Source organism: Cupressus sempervirens, chromosome 10, assembly GCF_028749045.1.
Source record: "Cupressus sempervirens isolate cs-2001-9-10 chromosome 10, ASM2874904v1, whole genome shotgun sequence".
Classification (NCBI taxonomy): Eukaryota; Viridiplantae; Streptophyta; class Pinopsida; order Cupressales; family Cupressaceae; genus Cupressus; species Cupressus sempervirens.
The window spans coordinates 767086570-767105312 of NC_143127.1; positions in this window are offsets into that span (position 1 = coordinate 767086570).

The window sequence follows — 18743 nt, forward strand, 5'->3', positions numbered from 1 at the left end:
TTTCATACCTCTGTCAGTGGCTGTGAGCTAGCCACAGCTGCGGCCACTCCACTATCAACAAACTATCGCAGATGAGGAGGTGTGTCCGACATCATGAGCTGCATGTCATACAATACACGTTATATATAACATGAAACATGGAATACATATAATCAAATGAATTAAATTAACATGAAACAACTGTACCTGTGTAAAGCTCGTATGATGTCTTTGCTCTGTGTCTGTGGTAAAGGTTGAGGGTCCTATGGAGAACTGATGCACATGCATAATTTTTTTTTTGTCAATCCTTAATATGATTACGTAATAAATATATGTATTAATTAAAATGATTAAATTGATACATACCTCAGGACTCGTCGAAGGGACAAAAAATGGGCCTAGAGGATCGCTACTAGGCCCAACAACACTTTGACCCTAAATTTTGAGCAATGTCAATAAATGCTAATTAATTAATCATTTTCTATATGTATGAAATGTGATCAAATTAGTAATTTACTTGTGTGTCAATGCCAAATGTCTCATTCAGGAACTCATCGGTGACAAGCCCATCTTCCGCAGCATCTTTGGCATGAGTGCCAAATGTGCATAGGGATCCGCATGAAGTGCACATGTGACCACGATGCATAGAAGGCTCCCCCTCAACTAATGGGCTCATGGAATGGATGAGGGTCTGCATCAAAGCATGAATGGTCCCTAGAGTGTTAGCCTCTACATGTTCCTTCACAACTGAAGGAATAATCACATTCTCATTCTGTGGATGGACCACAGGTGCCCTGACTACATTAGGGTCACGATGTGCTCCTGGCCTCTCAAATGATGACCCCCCACCTCTACCTTGGGAGTCTAACATATCAAAATAATTGGGGATCTTCGCAAGGACAAACTCACAATATAATTTCTTCAAAAAGTACATGGGGACCTCGTGATTGTTGCAAGGAGGGGCATCAAAAACCATCCACCATCTATCCCAAAAATTATTTCTAATAGCATCGTGTATACACCAATGGATGGGGAACCATTTTGTACCCTCTCTAACAGTATTTGGCTCACCGGGTTTTCTAAATAATGCACATATACTACCTTTTGATATTTCTTTTTTTTTAACATCTTCATATGACAATTTATTTGCATAAAATGTTTTTTGTTCATCCCTCTTAGCCTTCCAAATATCTAACTGACCACTAACTGAGGCTATCTGAGTGTTAATGGATTCGAGGGATGATGCCAATTGAGCCCTCATTGGATTGGTTTGTTCGGATTCTTTCAACTGAGCAATGAGTCTTTCTAATTTAGTTTTGCCTCTCTGTATTTCATTTCTTATATTTTCTTGTGTACCTGGTGGAGGTCTTGCAATTGGTTCAGGTTGTGGAATTTGTTGTTCTTCTTGAGGAGGGTTTTGATTTTGAGGTTCTTGAGGGTTTTGTGGATTTTACAGTTGATTATGGACATTTCCTGATAAAAAATCAATTGAAATCCAACTAAATAAACAAATCTAAATGAAATTTGTAAAAACCCTACAAAAGAATATCAAAAACCAATAAAACAATATGGAAAACATATTAAACAATGCAAAGTTAAGTTTATATCACTTACCTTGTTGTCGTCGGTGTGCTTGTTGTCTTGGATTTTATCAGTGAGGAGCCATTTTGGCAAATGGTGGTGAATTTTTGCTATCAAACCCGCATGGGTCATGGGTCTACGGCCCATCATATAAATTTTTCATATTAGAATAGCATGTGCATGCTATAGTGTGCGTACGCACTATTGAAAATTAGAAAAAAAAAAAAAAAAAACCTTGTCATCTTTTTGGCACCACAACTCGGTGCATACACCCATATTAGCAAGTGAAAGATAAAGAAATAAAGAAAGTACTATTACACTCATAAAGACAACTCCTTATTACACACAACCAAAAACTTTCCTATTCATTGGTGCACTCATGTTAGGAAAAGATCATGTTTTTGGGATAGGTGGTATATGGTATTTGAACTACCACCATGTAATAATTATGAGGTGCCTCTATATTTTTTGAGAAAACTATATTGTGAGTTCATCCTTGGCGAGAAGCCAAATTACTTTGACATTTGTCAATTCTAGGGTAGAGGGAGAGGCTCTACATAGGATAGATTTGGAGCTTGTAGGATGGCACCAATAAATGAGAGGAGACATACAACATGAAAGATCATGCCTCATGTTGTGCTTCCATCAATTATAAAGGAGTCTATTGATTTACATACCCTTCATGTGGATACATCATTGATAGATGTTATCATTCAACATAGCTCATAGTTAGGTGGTTTTCCTTCACCTATGGCACCCTAACCATCATCAGATGCACCTTTGGGTTCATCACATCATGTGATAGCTCCATCATCATCAGCTATGTCACTAGGTTCATCATAGCGTGTGAAAACTCCATCATTATCACCTATGGTACCTTAGTTATCATAGCCTAAAATAGCTCAATTAGCATCACTATTGTCATCTCTTCTTGTGTCACCTACACCAATAGTGTCATTTCAACTTGTGTCACCTACACCATTAGTACCATCCTCACTTGTGCCACCTGCATCATCATCACATGCATCATTACAGTCTTCAGGGCCCAATCAACATTTATATTTTAGTTGTTAGTACATGTGTGATAGGATATAGATATGGAGGCATCTAAGAATGGAGTCTCATCTCATCCATGTGTATAGTGTGGGAATACTTGTTATTCATACAGAGGTGGGGATTTCACACTCACAAATGATTTGATGAAGATGGTCTTCGGTGGACAAGATACACATATTTATTTGTTTGAGTTTTGACATGATATTATTTAATCACCTAAATATTGTAAAAGTTTAAAAATATATATTTTATAGATCACTCTAGATTGATATGTGAACAATATGAAATGCAAGGTGCAACAAGAAGTTTGAGAACACCATAGAGTACTCAGTCTTCTAGAGGTGTGAGGCTAGGAAAAAGAACACCTGAGGTAAAGTTTTTCAAATATTCTTAAAAGTACAATAATACATTAGCTTTAAACTATTTTTTCCTAATTGGTGTGACACTAACAACCCACTTATAGATCCTCTTTTGTCTCCTACCAATGTTGAAACCCTCCCATTCATCAAACCTATCCAATTCCCATCCATATTTTTTGCTCCTAGCATTACCCAAAACCTATCTAATGAACTAGATGAGGTTTGATATGATATTATTTAATCACCTAAATATTATGAAAGTAATTTTTTTAAAATTTTATAGACCACTTTAGATTGATAAGTTCAAACAATATGCAATGCAGGGTGCAACAAGCAATATGAGAACACCACATAGTACTCATTTTGCTAGAGGTGTGAGGGTAGGAGCAAGAACACTTGAATTAGATTTTTTAAATATACTTACAAACGCAATAATACATTGGCTTTGAAATATTGTTTCTTAATTTCTATTCTTAAAAGTACAATAATACCTTTCCAATATCGTCCTTCAAGTCCTTCTTGTGTCTTCTTGCCCTCCTATGACCTTCTTGTTGTTATTGTGCCTTCTTTCCATTTACAACATTATCTCATATTTATAATACTCTTTACTATTTTATAGGGCTTGTCGAGGGCTGAAATTTCTCAAATTGATGATGCCACACTTTCTACCATTAACTTTGGCCTTGAGAGCTATGCGATATCATAGCTTGCACACCTATCAAGTTTATGATTTGAGTTGAACTCATGATGTATCTTATTGATTCCTCTTATGTTATATTTGTTTCTTCTTTATGGTACTCCACATAGCTTGAGGTCTGGAGGAAAGGGAAGAAAATCAGCAAGAACACCAAAACAAAAGGGTATTAAATAAAAATCAATTTTATATTTTGAAATTTATTAGCAAATGTATACACATGTACACAATATTAATGAGTACATGTTGACTTATTTGTTGTATATATGTAGAAACAATTTAGTTTTGTAGAGTTGATGAATGCACCTAAGACTACCAATGTTGAGGCAACTGAAGAGGTAAAACTTTTTATTTTTCTTCTCATACATTTTAGGTTATAGTATGAATTTTTTCTATATACATATTAACAACTATATTTACAAATGAGTACATGTTTTTTTTTTTCAGTTTTATATTAATTATCAACAAGTTTTCTTATTAACATCTGTTATTTATCTTTTACCTATTACAACACTCTTTGAGATTTCATGCAAATTCTTTCCCATTTCATTTTGTTAGGAGTACCAAGCATCAAAGATAGCATCAAATGCAATAGAGGCCAGAGGTTGTATGTAGAGTCTTAGTTGAAGCCCTCTTGTGATATCAATTTAAATTTATTGTGTGTGTGTGATAGAAATCATTAACACCTACTTTATAATTCTAATATTTTATCGCTTACCATATAGGTTGTACCTCATACCAACATTGATTCATCAGTGTTTGTGCCTCCTACTAGCACATGATATCCAACTTAGGATGCAATATTTTTTTTTTCTATTTTTTTACTCTATTTGGAATCCCTAATGCCACTGTATAATGCTAAAAATTTATTGCTTACTGTACAGGTTGTGCTTCATACCAACACTCCTTCATTAGTGGTTGTGCCTCATGCTAGCACAAGATATCCTACTCAGGTTGTAGTATGTTTTCTATTTTTTACTCTATTTGGAATCCCTAATTTCACTTTATAATGCTAACATTTTATCACTTACTATACAGGTTGTGCCTCATACTAGCACTACTTCATCAGTGGTTGTGCCTCCTACTAGCACAAGATATCCAACTTAGGCTGTAGTATGTTTTTTGTTTTTTTACTCTATTTGGAATCTCTAATGCCACTCTATAATTCTAACATTTAATCACTTACCATATAGGTTATGCCTCATACCATCATTGCTTCATCAATAATTGTACCTCTTGCTAGTATAGGAGATCTAGCTTATGCTACAATACATTTTTTTATACTCTATTTGGAATCCCTAATGCCACTCTATAATGCTAACATTTTATTTCTTACCATAAAGGTTGTGCCACATACCAGCATTAATTCATCAATGGTTGTGCCTCTTGTGAGCATTGATTCATTAGTAGTTGTTTCTCCCATCATCACTCTACCTCATCATTTTGTTAGGACTCCCACCAATCAATGAAGGAGCCCATTACCATTATCATTCAGTCCAACTATGGGACAATAGGATGAGGTAATGGACAACTCATTTATCCATAATTTAGAACCCAATTTCTAGTTATTTTCATATTACTTATAGATAAGATATTTGATAGTGTATTTTGATTTTTCTTCTATAGACACTTGGTGAGCTACAAATTGTATCAAAGAGGCTCAATTTTGATGACCCTGCACAATCATAGATATTGATAGTGATATACATATGTAGTTGTGATCATCACATGGCATTGACATATATTTAACTTTTTTATTGTATATATATTTGATATTTTTATAATGCACATTCAACATTTCTATTGTACACATTCAACATTTTTCTAGTATTCAACATTTTTATTGTATGTATTCTAGATTTATGTATACATTCAACATTTCTAATGTACACATTTGGAATTTATTGAGTGTTCAAATTTTGTATTATACTTATGAGACATAATATATTTATGTAACTATATGATTTATATAAAATAATATATAATTCCTTTTGATGTACATTAAACTTAGATTTTCATCTAGCTTGTTCAATGTGTGCATACAAACTTGTATTTCAACTTACTTTCTTGCAATTAATCAAACACATGAATGTTCATTATTTTATATAGAAAATGTAACATGTTTATGAAATTCATTATAACATGTAATCATATGCCACTTATTTTGATTTAATAAGATATCATCTCTAACCATTAATGTATCAAGTATTGCCTCGTGATTAGATTCACATACTTTCCACAACTTCTTGTTAAGAGGCCTACCACGATATAGTATCAATTGAATATTTGTTGCAACAATAAGGTTAGAGTAATGAAGAATATGTCTATGTATCTAAAAAATCCTCAAATAACCGCATGGCAGAATTCTTGTTCGGGTACCTACATTTAATTAAAAAGAAAATTTAAAGTCAAAATTGATACATTATACATGAAAAATTGACTTAAAGAGATCTTCATGGTAGGGGACAAAAATATACTACCTTCTAAGCCATGTGCATGTCACAATGACAGATTCTATTGGGTACTCAATATCCTCACCATCAATTATTATAGCTATCAGTTTGTTTTTGGGCTCAATACACCAACATAGAAAGTAATATGTTCCTTTGTCATTCTTCTCATATGTAATAACTATATATACATGACCTGCATTATATAGAATGATAAGTCAATGGAAAAATTGAAAGTAATATATTTTAACCAAGTATTTAATTGATAATTTAGTACCTAGTTTAACTAGGTTAGATACATGCTCAAAATCTGTTGATGCTTCAACCTAGTTGAGATTTAGTGTTGTAGAAAGTTGATATGAATCAATTATATGAAAAGGTCTACAAGACCATTGGTCAATCCACTCTTTTTATTCACATTTATCCCATAAATGATGCATACACGAAGAGAAAAAGCATGCAATCTTTCTAGTATAAATAGCTAGTGACACTATATTTGAACTTTGAAATGAATGCATCTCACTTGATCATGTAAGTGTACAAAAATCTTGCAAATTTTTAATTTTCAGTTCACATATCAACCAAACATATCTAGAAACCATAGACTTGCCTATATTACCTTCTCCTATTATAGAATTGCACCATTGGATAAGTGTTTCATCATTTTGTAATATTGTGCCACTTGCATACTTTAATTCCTCTCTACTAAGGGCTCTTTTCACACATGCTCCAGCACCATCATGCTATCCCTTTCCAAGTCCCACCTCAATAAAATTCCAAAAATGTTTCACTCCACTTGTCACATGCATCATACTCGACTAATAGAACATCCTTGAGTTCTTGAATTGTGTGGTGCAATTGTCTAACCATATAATGTGTTGATTTTATATTTCATCTCTTTCCCCCAAATTGTCATAAAAAACTCTAAAACATCCTTGCACAAACTCTAATGAATGAGTTTGATCATCTCTAATATAGAAGTGATACACACTTCATATTTTATGTCATCCTCTGTGCTATCATGTGCATGAATAAATGATGCATACAAAAATTGACACTTTTATAGAGTTATAAAATATTGGTTACACTTTATTTTGAGGTTTTAGTGTATAGTTTTCAGCAAATTCAACAACTGACACAATTGTACCCACGGAAAAAGTGTCCTTACACAACTTGAATTGCTCATCTAACCATCTAGCTCTATGTGTATGACATATGTAGTCATAAACTATTTTCTCTTGAAATAATTTCATAAAATCAGCTACACTTACATAAATTTTCACTAATTCAAACCTCTTTGACTATTTTCCATCTTTAACACCATATATAACTAAATTGTACTTTCTAAGAGAAACTACTGTATTGCCAATTTCATGTGTGCTATCTAGATGTAGGCATCTATGCAAATTTTGCAAACCACCCATTGAGCGATTAAAAAACCTTTCAAACACATGGTCTTATAATAAATGCACCCATCATCTTGTTTACATAGTATACTTGCAATAAATTCTCTTGGTGACTTAGGAGGTAATTGTAGACCATATTCCTGTAATATTTTGTTAGTATGCAAAGTACAACATATATAATGATAAGCATCATAATTTATAGAAAACTATACATGAACCCTACAACAACATGTAGTATGTGTATGATTTATCTTAATATAGAATGGTTTTGTCATCTCAAAAACCTTTGGCTGATTTTAATTTGAGGAAATATTTGAAGAAACATTTCATAAAATTGTGTTTGAGTAATTTCCAAAAAAATGTTTTGCATGTGGCTCATGGTTTATTTTTTCAATTTGTCTTTTGACAACATCTTTTTGATTTGGTGAAGCCTTTGTGTTGTCATGCCAAAAGTCTTCTATTAATGTTCTTAGTGCACCAACAATAACTTTATCCTTATGTAGGAGTCTACCTTTGAATGACCAAAAAGTAGTCTCATTAGAATTCACATTTTTCTCTCACCTCACTAAGGCTTTGAGTAACATTGTTCTACTTATCTTTAATGATTTACTTTTTTGCTTACCATATGAGTTTTTGCCATTTCTTTTCCCATTATGGTTGATGTCAAGACTTGTCAACTTGTATTAGCATCTTTAGTATGTGATTTTGAACCAATAGATTGGTATGCATCATAGATATTTCTAACAATGCTTCTTTCACTACAATTTTTAGATGTTCTTAACCCCTAAATTTCTCATTGTCTAGCTCTAAATTTTAGACTTTTAAGCATTTCGACAACAAGCTGGCATCTTCCACTTTGATTTAAATTTTTGAAATAGTTATTCCAATTCTTTTGAACAATTCTCCTATAATTTATTTATCACATTTTATCATGCATTGGCTTCAAAATATTTTCATCAATATCATTTAGAGACTTTTTTTTTCTATGAATTATTCTAGGAGATGTTGATGTATGTGATTTCTCTATATTTTATTACTTCCATCATGTGCATTCATCACTTTAACTTGAAATGTCTCAATAGGGGCATTAGGTGATATAATTGTATTTATCATAATCATTTCAATTGGGGTATGTTGAATATTTTGTTTCCTTTGTGAAATCTTTGGTGCAGGGCATTACTAGATGAATCATTTGAGTTGTCTTCTTGAATGGTGATGTCAAATTTTTTAGAATCTACCAAGATAACCTCATCATCTTGTTTAGTTCCACTAAGAGACTAAATACCTACAACAATTTCTGATATTCTACCAACATAACTTCTTGTAGACTCATCTTCCATCATATTAGCATCTTGAAATGTGCAAATCCAATTTTTCAATCTAATTCTTCTTGCATGATCATCATCTTCAAAAGTAACTTCTAATGCTTTCCAAATTTCATGATAAGTTTTAAATGTCTTTACTTGATTGTATTTATTCTCTAGAAGAGGTGATAGTAGTGCTTCTCTACCTCTCATGTTACACACGAATAGATCTCTTTCTTCCTCACTACATTCCTCTAGCTTTAGTTCTTCAACAATTTCCTTCTTAGCTTTCGTCAAAATCCAATATCTTGGATCCATGCATAGTAGATGAGTCTTAATATTTCCCTTCCAACTATCATAGTTAGCCCCATTGAATGTTGGACTATCTTTCCTAAACATATTCAGCATCGATCTCCCAAAGTTGTTAAGCCTTATCTTCAAGGACTTGATGCTCTAATACCGATTATTATAATATATTCTCCACTAATATAACTAAGAGGGAAGGTGGAGGTGAATTTGTTATCCAACTATTATCACAATCATTAGATTTAAACAAACTTAACCATGTGAGTAATATAAACTGAAACCACAACAAGATACTCATGCACAATTAACACCAAATATGTTAACTAGGAAAACCCTTGATCAATGGGAAAGCCCTGGTGGGAATGGTAACAAAAAGATGATGTACTAATATATATATTCCTTGTTAGAGGATAGACCCTATTAGGAGTCTATTACAAAATTCAATACATATGACCTTGTTATGAGAATTTTAATCCTTGTTAGGAGATTCCAAACCTATTAGGAGTTGTGGATGACAGTTGGACCCACTACCCCAATAGCTTCAAGGTTAAGATCAATGAACCCACTATCCAAATGATCTCTTTATTATTCCTTATAGAATAATAGAACTAAAATGCACTTCTTCTTCTGTCTTTGTCATGTCAACTAGACTTCTGCTCCTTTGGATCTTGTAATCTAGATCTCATATTGCACATCAAATGATCCATTGCATCACTTACATGCATTTAGTAAGAAATTTTCTCCTTCTCACACTGCTCACTAATACTTTGAATTCCACTTGATCTTCTTCACTCAAGTTCCTTACAAATAAGGAAAAAGACTTTCCTTTATATCATATTTTCATAATAATTCCTTCAGTTAGCATTGAGTCTTTCACAATTAATTAAAATAAGATAATTAATTAATTCACAATTGCAATAGCACTGTCAACTCACAGTCTATATAAAAATTCACATGTGTGAGGCTACGTCTTGTACACATGCTGATGTCACCACACAAATATCCTCTATCACTATGTGACTATGTATTTCTTCATACATCTCAACTAGCAGATAGTGATAGATCATCAAAACATTGTTTTCCAGTACTCTATTTTTGTACTACTTCTAGTAAATCAAGTGTAACTTCCGTACACCATTGACTTAGACTTAGTCCTCTTAGCCACATCATTAGAAAAACCTCAAAAACATGTGCTTCACTACGCATTATCTAAACCTTCCTCAACTTCTATGCATCATAAGATATCTAGTTGTTATTCTTCCAATCTTTATAGAATTATTACTATGTTGACATCAATGATAAATATAATCATGAATGCAACATATTGATGTTCTCCAATGCTTAGGATACTCCCCCAATGTAGTATCATCAGCACTCATGCTAAAAATCTCCCCCTTTATAATTGATGGCAACATAGATGAAATGTATCTAAGTTCCAAGAATACAAAACTATATGTTGATGCTAATGCTGACAACTTCTCAAATCCTCTTCATCAAGCTGAAATCTTCTGGTTGTTAGAACAGGCATCATTTGTTCATAGTGAAGAACTTAAAACACTTTTTTGGATGCATATCTTTACCATAGAGATATTATTCTATGCATTTACATTTCCTTCTATGCACTAAAATATTCTTCTACGCACTTACAAAAATCTTTATAAATCTCCTTAAAGAGATAACACTCCCCCATTTATATCTCAACAAGTGCCTCTTTCATATATTCTCTTCCCATTTCCTACAAGATATTTTTCATGTACATATTCTCTCCTCCATTAACATCAATTTCAAATGTGTTGATACAAGTACAAAATGCCAATTGCTAAATAAAAATTGTTATAATATAGTTCTTCCAAATCTTCAATCAGCTCAAATGTCCAAAGACACCATTTAATATAAAGTACCAAATATCAAGAGTCCTTAATGACTCAGTACATACTAGATACTCCCTCATATAGGAAGTATCAACATTCAATCCAGTCTAACCATAGTGATTTGTACCACTGGACTGATGCAATCTTTGCATCATCTACACTAAATTAGGCAAGGGCATAACCCCTAGCATAACTCTTAGGTACTCAAAAGTATCCTTAGGAAAAGGCTTCATAAAGATATCTACAATCTGATCTTTACTACTTATATACTCCAAGCTTATTTCCTTTTCATCTACCTTTTCTCTCAAAACATGATACTTGATGGATATATGCTTTATTTTAGAATGAAATATTGGATTCTTAGAGATACTTACTATACTTGTGTTATTATAGTAAATGATAATAGGTTTTGTAAACTCAATCCCAATATCCTTCAACATTTTCTTCATCCACATAACCTGAGCCTCAGTTGTACTCTAAGATATATAGTCTTGTTTCTTTCTAAACCAAGAAGCTAATCTTCCTCTAAGAAATAATGCTCCACCACTGCTTATCTTTCTATCATTCATACTACCTTCCCAATCTGCATCAGTATATGTGCAAAAAGTAAAATCATTTGATCTGTCATACCAAATTCCATAATTAGATGTACCCTTCAAATATTTGAATATTCTATTTACTTCTATATAATGATATTGTTAAGGATTGGCTTGAAATCTTGCTACAATCCCAACTATATTTTCTATATCTCATTTGGTGTGAGTTTGATATTGCAATCCTCCAATCATAGATCTATACTTCTTCTACTTAACTATAGGTGTCTCATCTTTACTATATAACTTGTGACAAGTTATCATGGGTGTACCAATAGGTTTACAAATTTCTAAACCAAATATTTTCAACAACTCTTTCAAATACTTGGCTTGTGAAATAAATATCCCATCTCTGCTCTACATAATTTGTAATCCTAGGAAAAACTTAATTTCTCATATCATGCTCATTTCAAATTCATTTATCATCTCTTCAAAAACTTATCACTTTCTTTATAATATCCTCCAAATATTATGTCATCCACAAAATAAACCATCATCAATTTTTCATAAGTACAGGTTACTATTTGTTGTGCATTTAATAAATCCAAGTTTAGACTTTGTTCAACCTTTCATACTAGGTTCTAGGTGCTTTTTTCAGACCATACAATATTTTCTTCAATTTGCATACAAGATCTTTTTCCTCAGTCAGAGGGAATCCATCAGGTTTCTCAATGTACACTTCTTCTTCAAGTTATCCATTTAGGAAAGCTAACTTGACATCCATCTAATAAACCTTGAAATTATTTCTTGTTGCATAAGCCAATAACATCCTTACTGCTTTCATTCTTTCCATAGGTGATATGTTTCATCATAATCTATGCCTTCTTGCTATGAGTAACCTTTGTAAACAAGTTGGGCCTTGTTTCTCACAACTTCTCCTTTCTCATTCATCTTATTTATAAATACCCACTTGGTACCTATCACATTCTTATCTTTAGCTCTAGGAATTGATTCCCTTGTCTCATTCTTCACAATTTGATCTAATTTTTATTTATTTCATTTCTTGTATCCAGTGATCATCCTTACATGCCTCATATGTGCTCTTATGTTTCACTTGAGAAATTGGGCATAATTCCTCATTCACTATGTTCCTTGTCATCACTCCTTTATCCTTTCTCTCAATTATTTTCTCTAAAGGGTGATTCTTTTTCATGATTCTATTGGAGGTAGGAGTTGACATCTTGACTCTTATCTCTTCTCTAGGTTCAGATCTTTGTTCTTTTCTATGCTCAACAAATACATCATTCTACAAGTTATTGTTAGTCTCAAAAAGAACTTCAACATTTTGTCTAACAATTCTACAATTATCCTCTTCTTCATCAGAATTATAATCTACCATCTTCTCTTTAGTACCAAAATTTTCATCAATCCTTACATTTGCACACTCAACTATTGTCTTAGTTCTATATTTAAAATATCTATATGATTTACTTTTCAATGAGTAACCAAGAAACATACCTTCATCACTTCTAAGATCAAACTTACCAATATCATCATCTCTCTTTATGTAACACTTAAGTCCAAATATTATAAAATACTTCAGTAATGATGAATGACCAAATCATAACTCATAGGGTGTCTTTCTCATACCTTTTCTAATCCATACTCTGCTTAGAGTATATATTATAGTGTTAATTGCTTCTCTCCAAAATGTCTTTGAGGCATCATTCTTAGATAACATCGCTCTTTTTTCTTTTGCTACTAACTTATTCCTTCTTTCAACAATCCCATTCTGTTCAGGTGTTCTTGTTGAAGATAAATGTCTTTTGATTCCATTTTCTTTACAAAACATGTTGAACTCTCTAGAGGTGAACTCTCCTTCTCTATCTAATCTCAAACATTTAATCTTGACACTAGATTCATTTTCAACTCTATTCTTAAATATCTTAAATTTCTCAAAAGCTTTAAACTCTTCTTTTAAGAAACTCTACCCACATCATTCTAGTGAAATCATTAAAAAAAATCACAAAGTACCTTTGACCATAGAATCCTCTGGTTCTTGCAAGACCACTTAGATCTGTGTGAAAAATCTCTAATTTCTCTATAGTAGAGAACTAATTTCTAGGAAAAGGCACTTTCCTCTGCTTAGCGAAAATACATTCCTTGAAGACAACATTAGTAGAATTAATAATCTTAGGTAGATCTCTCACTATAAATGTAGAGCTAACTTTCATAATATTATCAAAGTTGATATGATAGAGCCTCATATGCCATAACCAACTATTATAAACTTTTGCAACCAAGCATATTATTTTAGTAGGATTCAACTGAAATATATTACCTCTAGATCTAGTTCTAGTACTAATCAACTTACCATCTTTGTCTTTGATAATGCAAGTCTTCTCTATGAACTGCAACAAATATCCCTTGTCTACTAATTGTCCATCACTTAAAAAATTATGTTTCAAATCATCAACAAAGTAAACATCATTAGTGTTAGTTTTACCATCAAGAGTAATAGATCCAATTCATGTAATATGACAGGTTGCATTGTTATCAACTCTAACAATACCTCCATCATGATTTTTAATCTTAACAAACTTGTTTATATCACTAGTCATGTAATGTGAACATCCACTATCAATTATTCAATCTAATTTCTTCTCTAATTTCTCTATCAAGATCATCTTCCTTGATAGCCACAAATCCTTATTTATCATCACTTTCACTCTGATCTCTTTCATCAGATTCTTCATCCTCATTAGCATATTGACAATTTTTATCCTTATCTCTTCTAGGGTTAAATTTTCCTCCAAACTTTTTCTCTCTTTTAGGACATTCAGATGCATAATGAACATATTCATCACAAGTCTAACACTTAAAGATTTTCTTACCACCTTTTTCTCTTTTTACTAGAAGGGTTATTCCTTCTTCAATCTTCTTATCTTCTTTAGATCTACTACAAAAAAAAAAAAAAAAAATTCTCTTGCACTTGCACTTCTTGATAGATTAGGTCGAATGTTCAAAGCACTGAAAGCTGTCTCAACTCTGGCTAGTTCGCCAAACTATCTTATTTCTACTTCTAAAAACTCTAACCTTCCAAGCAATGTTTCCTTTGTGAAATCTTTGGTGCAGGGCACTACTAGTTAAATCAAATGAGTTGTCTACTTGAATGGTGGTGTCAAACTTTTCAAGATCTTCCATATAACCTCATCATCTTGTTTAGTTCCACCAAGAGACCAAATATCTACAATAATTTTTAATATTCTACCAACATAACTTCTTATATATTCATCTTCCATCATCTTAGCATCTTGAAATGTGTAAATCTAATTTTCCAATCTCATTCTTTTTGCATGATCATCACCTTCAAAAGTAACTTCTAATGCTTTCCAAATTTCATGAGAAGTTTGAACTATCTTTACCTGATTTTATTCATTCTTTGGAAGAGGTGACACTAGGGCTTCTTTGGCTCTCATGTTACACATGAATAGATCTCTTTCTCCCTCATTTCACTCCTCTAGCTTTGATTCTTCAACAATTGTCTTCTTAGCTTTCATCAAAAGCCAATATCCTAGACCCATGCATAGCAGATGATTCTTAATATTTTCCTTCCAACTATAATAGTTGGCCCCATTGAATCTTGGATTATCTTTCCTGAACATATTTTCCATCGATCTCCCAAAGTCATTATGCCTTATCTTCAAGGACTTGATGCTCTGATACCAATTGTTAGAATATATCTAGTCCATTGATATAACTAAGAAAGGGGGGGGGGGGGGGGATTAGTTATCTAACTATTATCACAATCATTAACTTGAAACAAACTTAACCATGTGAGTAATATAAACTAAAATCACAACAAGATACTCGTGCACAATTAACACCAGATATATTAACTAGGGAAACCCTAGGGAGAATGGTACCCACAAGATGATATACTAATATAAATATTCCTTCTTAGAGGATAGACCCTATTAGGAATCTATTACAATGTTTAGTATGTATGAGTCTCTATTAGGAGACTTTGAATCCCTGTTTGGAGATTCCAACCCTATTTAGGAGTTGTGGAAGATAGCTAGACCCATTGCCCAAATAGCTTCAAGGTTAAAATCAATGAACCCATTGTCCAAATGATCTCTATATTATTCCTTGTAGGATAATAGAACTAAAATGTACTTCCTCTATCTTTTTCCTGTCAACCAAAATTCTACTCCTTTAGATCTTGTAATCCAGATCTCATACTATGCATCCAATGATCCCTTGGATCACTTACACACATTTAGTAAGCATTCTACTCCTTGCACTATGCACTAATACTTCACATTCCACTTGATCTTCTTCTCCTAGATGTCTTACAAATAATGAAAACAATTTTCATTTATATTGTATCTTCATAATAATTCCTTGAGTCATCCTTGAGGCTTTCCCAATTAATTAAATTAAGATAATTAATTAATTCAAAATTGCAATAGCACTATCAACTCACAATCTATAGAAAACTTCACATGTGTGATACCACATATTGCACACACACTGATGTCACCACATGACTATCATCTATCCCTATGTGATTTTGCATCTCTTCATTACATCTCAGATGAAAGATAGAAATAGATCATCAAAATGCTATTTTCCAGTACTCTATTTCTATACTACTTCTAGTAAATCAAGTGTAACTTTCATACACCATTGACTCAGACTTAGTCCTCTTAACAATGTCATTAGGACAACCTTAGGAATATGTCCTTCACTATGCATCATAAGATATCCAACTACTACTCTTCTAGCCTTTACAAAATTACTACTATGTTGACATGAATGAAAAATATAGTCATGAATGTAACATATCAATGTTCTCCAATACTTAGGATACTCCCTTAGTTGTTTGATGAATAGATTTTAATAAATTTTTTAGGTTATTAAGCTCTAACTACATTGTTTATATAGAAAAATAACCTGATTGGTTTTTATAATCTGATTAGGTTTTATAAAACCTAATTAGGTTATACAAAACTCGATCAGGTTCTATATTACTATTACATAAAGGTAGATTGAAGAACGGAGGGAGTGATGGAGAGAATGAGAGAGAGGATGAGGCTAGGATAAAGAGATAGAAGGGGATAGAAGGAGAGTGAGGGAATAAGAGAGAGGGAGAGTGAATGGGGGTGAGAGAGAAGATGATAAGAGAAAGAGGGAGAGAAGAGATATGAGAGTGAGAGATTAGGGGATAAGAGGGGGATATGAGTGTGTGTGTGTGTGTGTGTGTTTGTGTGTGTGTGTGTGTGTGAGGGAGAGGTGAAGAGAATGAATGAGAGAGAAGAGGATAGGAGGAAGAGAGAGAGGATATGAGATAGGGAGAGAGATTAGGGGAGATGATAGAAATTGTGTGTGAGAGAGTGATATATATATATATATATTGGTGATATGATAGAAAGAGTGAGAGATATGAAGAGAATGTGTGTGTGTGTGAGAGAGAGAGAGAGAGATATTAGGGGATATGATTTAAAGAGTCAAAGAGAAGGGGATAGGAGAGAGAGAGAGAGTGGGGGGGGGGGACAAAGAGAGAGGGGATAGGACAAAGAGAGAATGAGAGAGAGAGAGAGAGAGAGAGAGAGGATGGGATGGAGAGAAGTATTAGAGGATATGATAGAAAGAGTGAGAGAGAGATGGGGATAGGAGAAAGAGAGAGGTGGATGTGTGTGTGTGTGTGTGTGTGTGTGTGTGTGTGTGTGTGTGTGTGTGTGTGTGTGAGAGAGAGAGAGAGAGAGAGATTTGGGGAAAGGCTACAAAGAGTGTGAGAGAGAGAGAAAGGGATGGGAGAAAGAGGGAGAGGGGATAGGAGAGAGAGAGAGAGGAGAGAGATAGAGAGAGAGAGAGGATGGAGAGATATTAGTGGATATGATATATATATATATATATATATATATAGAGAGAGAGAGAGAGGGGGGGGGGGGGGGATATGAGAAAGAGAGTTAGGGATAGGATAAAGAGCGAAGGGGATAGGATAAAGAGTGAAAATGAGAGAGAGAGGATGGGATGGAGACAAGGATTGGGCGACATGATAGACACTTGTTTAGTATTTTTTCATCTTCTAAGATGAATTATCATCTTTGTCTTCATCAGGTACACTAATGGTGAAATGGGTATCTCTAAAATCATCACCATAATCTTACATGTCTTCTTAGCTTTCTAACCATATAATTTTTTCTTTTTTTGGACAACATTAACATTGTAAACTTTAATTAGTTTTACCAATGCCTTGGCATTCCTTATAGACATATGTCTACCATTTTTTTAATAACTTTTGATATACTTAACCAAATTCAAAATAAATGGCATATTATTGTATTATACTTGATCATATACATATTTTTAAAAGAAAGCTTCAATTTTCAATAATTTTGATGTAAGTTATGCTCAACACACGAACAAGTACCAAAATTTCAAGATGTAGTATATTCACTAATTCATTACAAAAAAAAAGCCATCATAAAATTAAAAAAAAAATACACAACTTCTAGATATGACTCTGAACTATCATCTTACCAAAGGGATATGCAAAATGCTAAATATAACTATGTCTTTGTGTTGCACACAAAAATGGCCATGTTATGTTTTCTATAAGAATTAGGAACTATTTTTCATGTGTGCAAGGTTTGACCTACTTAACCTTATCCATTTGTAAAAACTCTTGTAGTTTAGAAAGTAGATTCATAGTACTACAATTTGTATGTTTTATGCATCTTGTCATTTTTAGTGGATGACTCTCAAATTTCTCATCCAAGTTCAGGTTTACCTGATTTTAGAAAAAAGGTTTACACTTATACCCCCTTTTTGTACACCATCTTGGTGCACACACCCTTAGCTCATATAAAAATTGACACCTAAGGGAACTATGACTAGACCGAGCATTAGGGAAACTAAGCCAAGCATTAGCCAAACTAGAAGCATTATCAAGCTCCTAGTACATGTCAAGCTCCTATTGCATGTTGAGCATAGTGAATATCGAGCAATAGAAGATGTCAAGCTCCTAATACATGTCGAGCACTCAAAAGGTTCCAAGCTCCAATAATGATTGAGCCCCTATGATGACCGAGCTCCTTGGCCATAACTACACCCTTCAGCGATCGAGCAACATTGTTTGGTGAACAAGTCCATAACTGCTAGCCAAAATACATCCAACATGCAAGATTGATAAAAA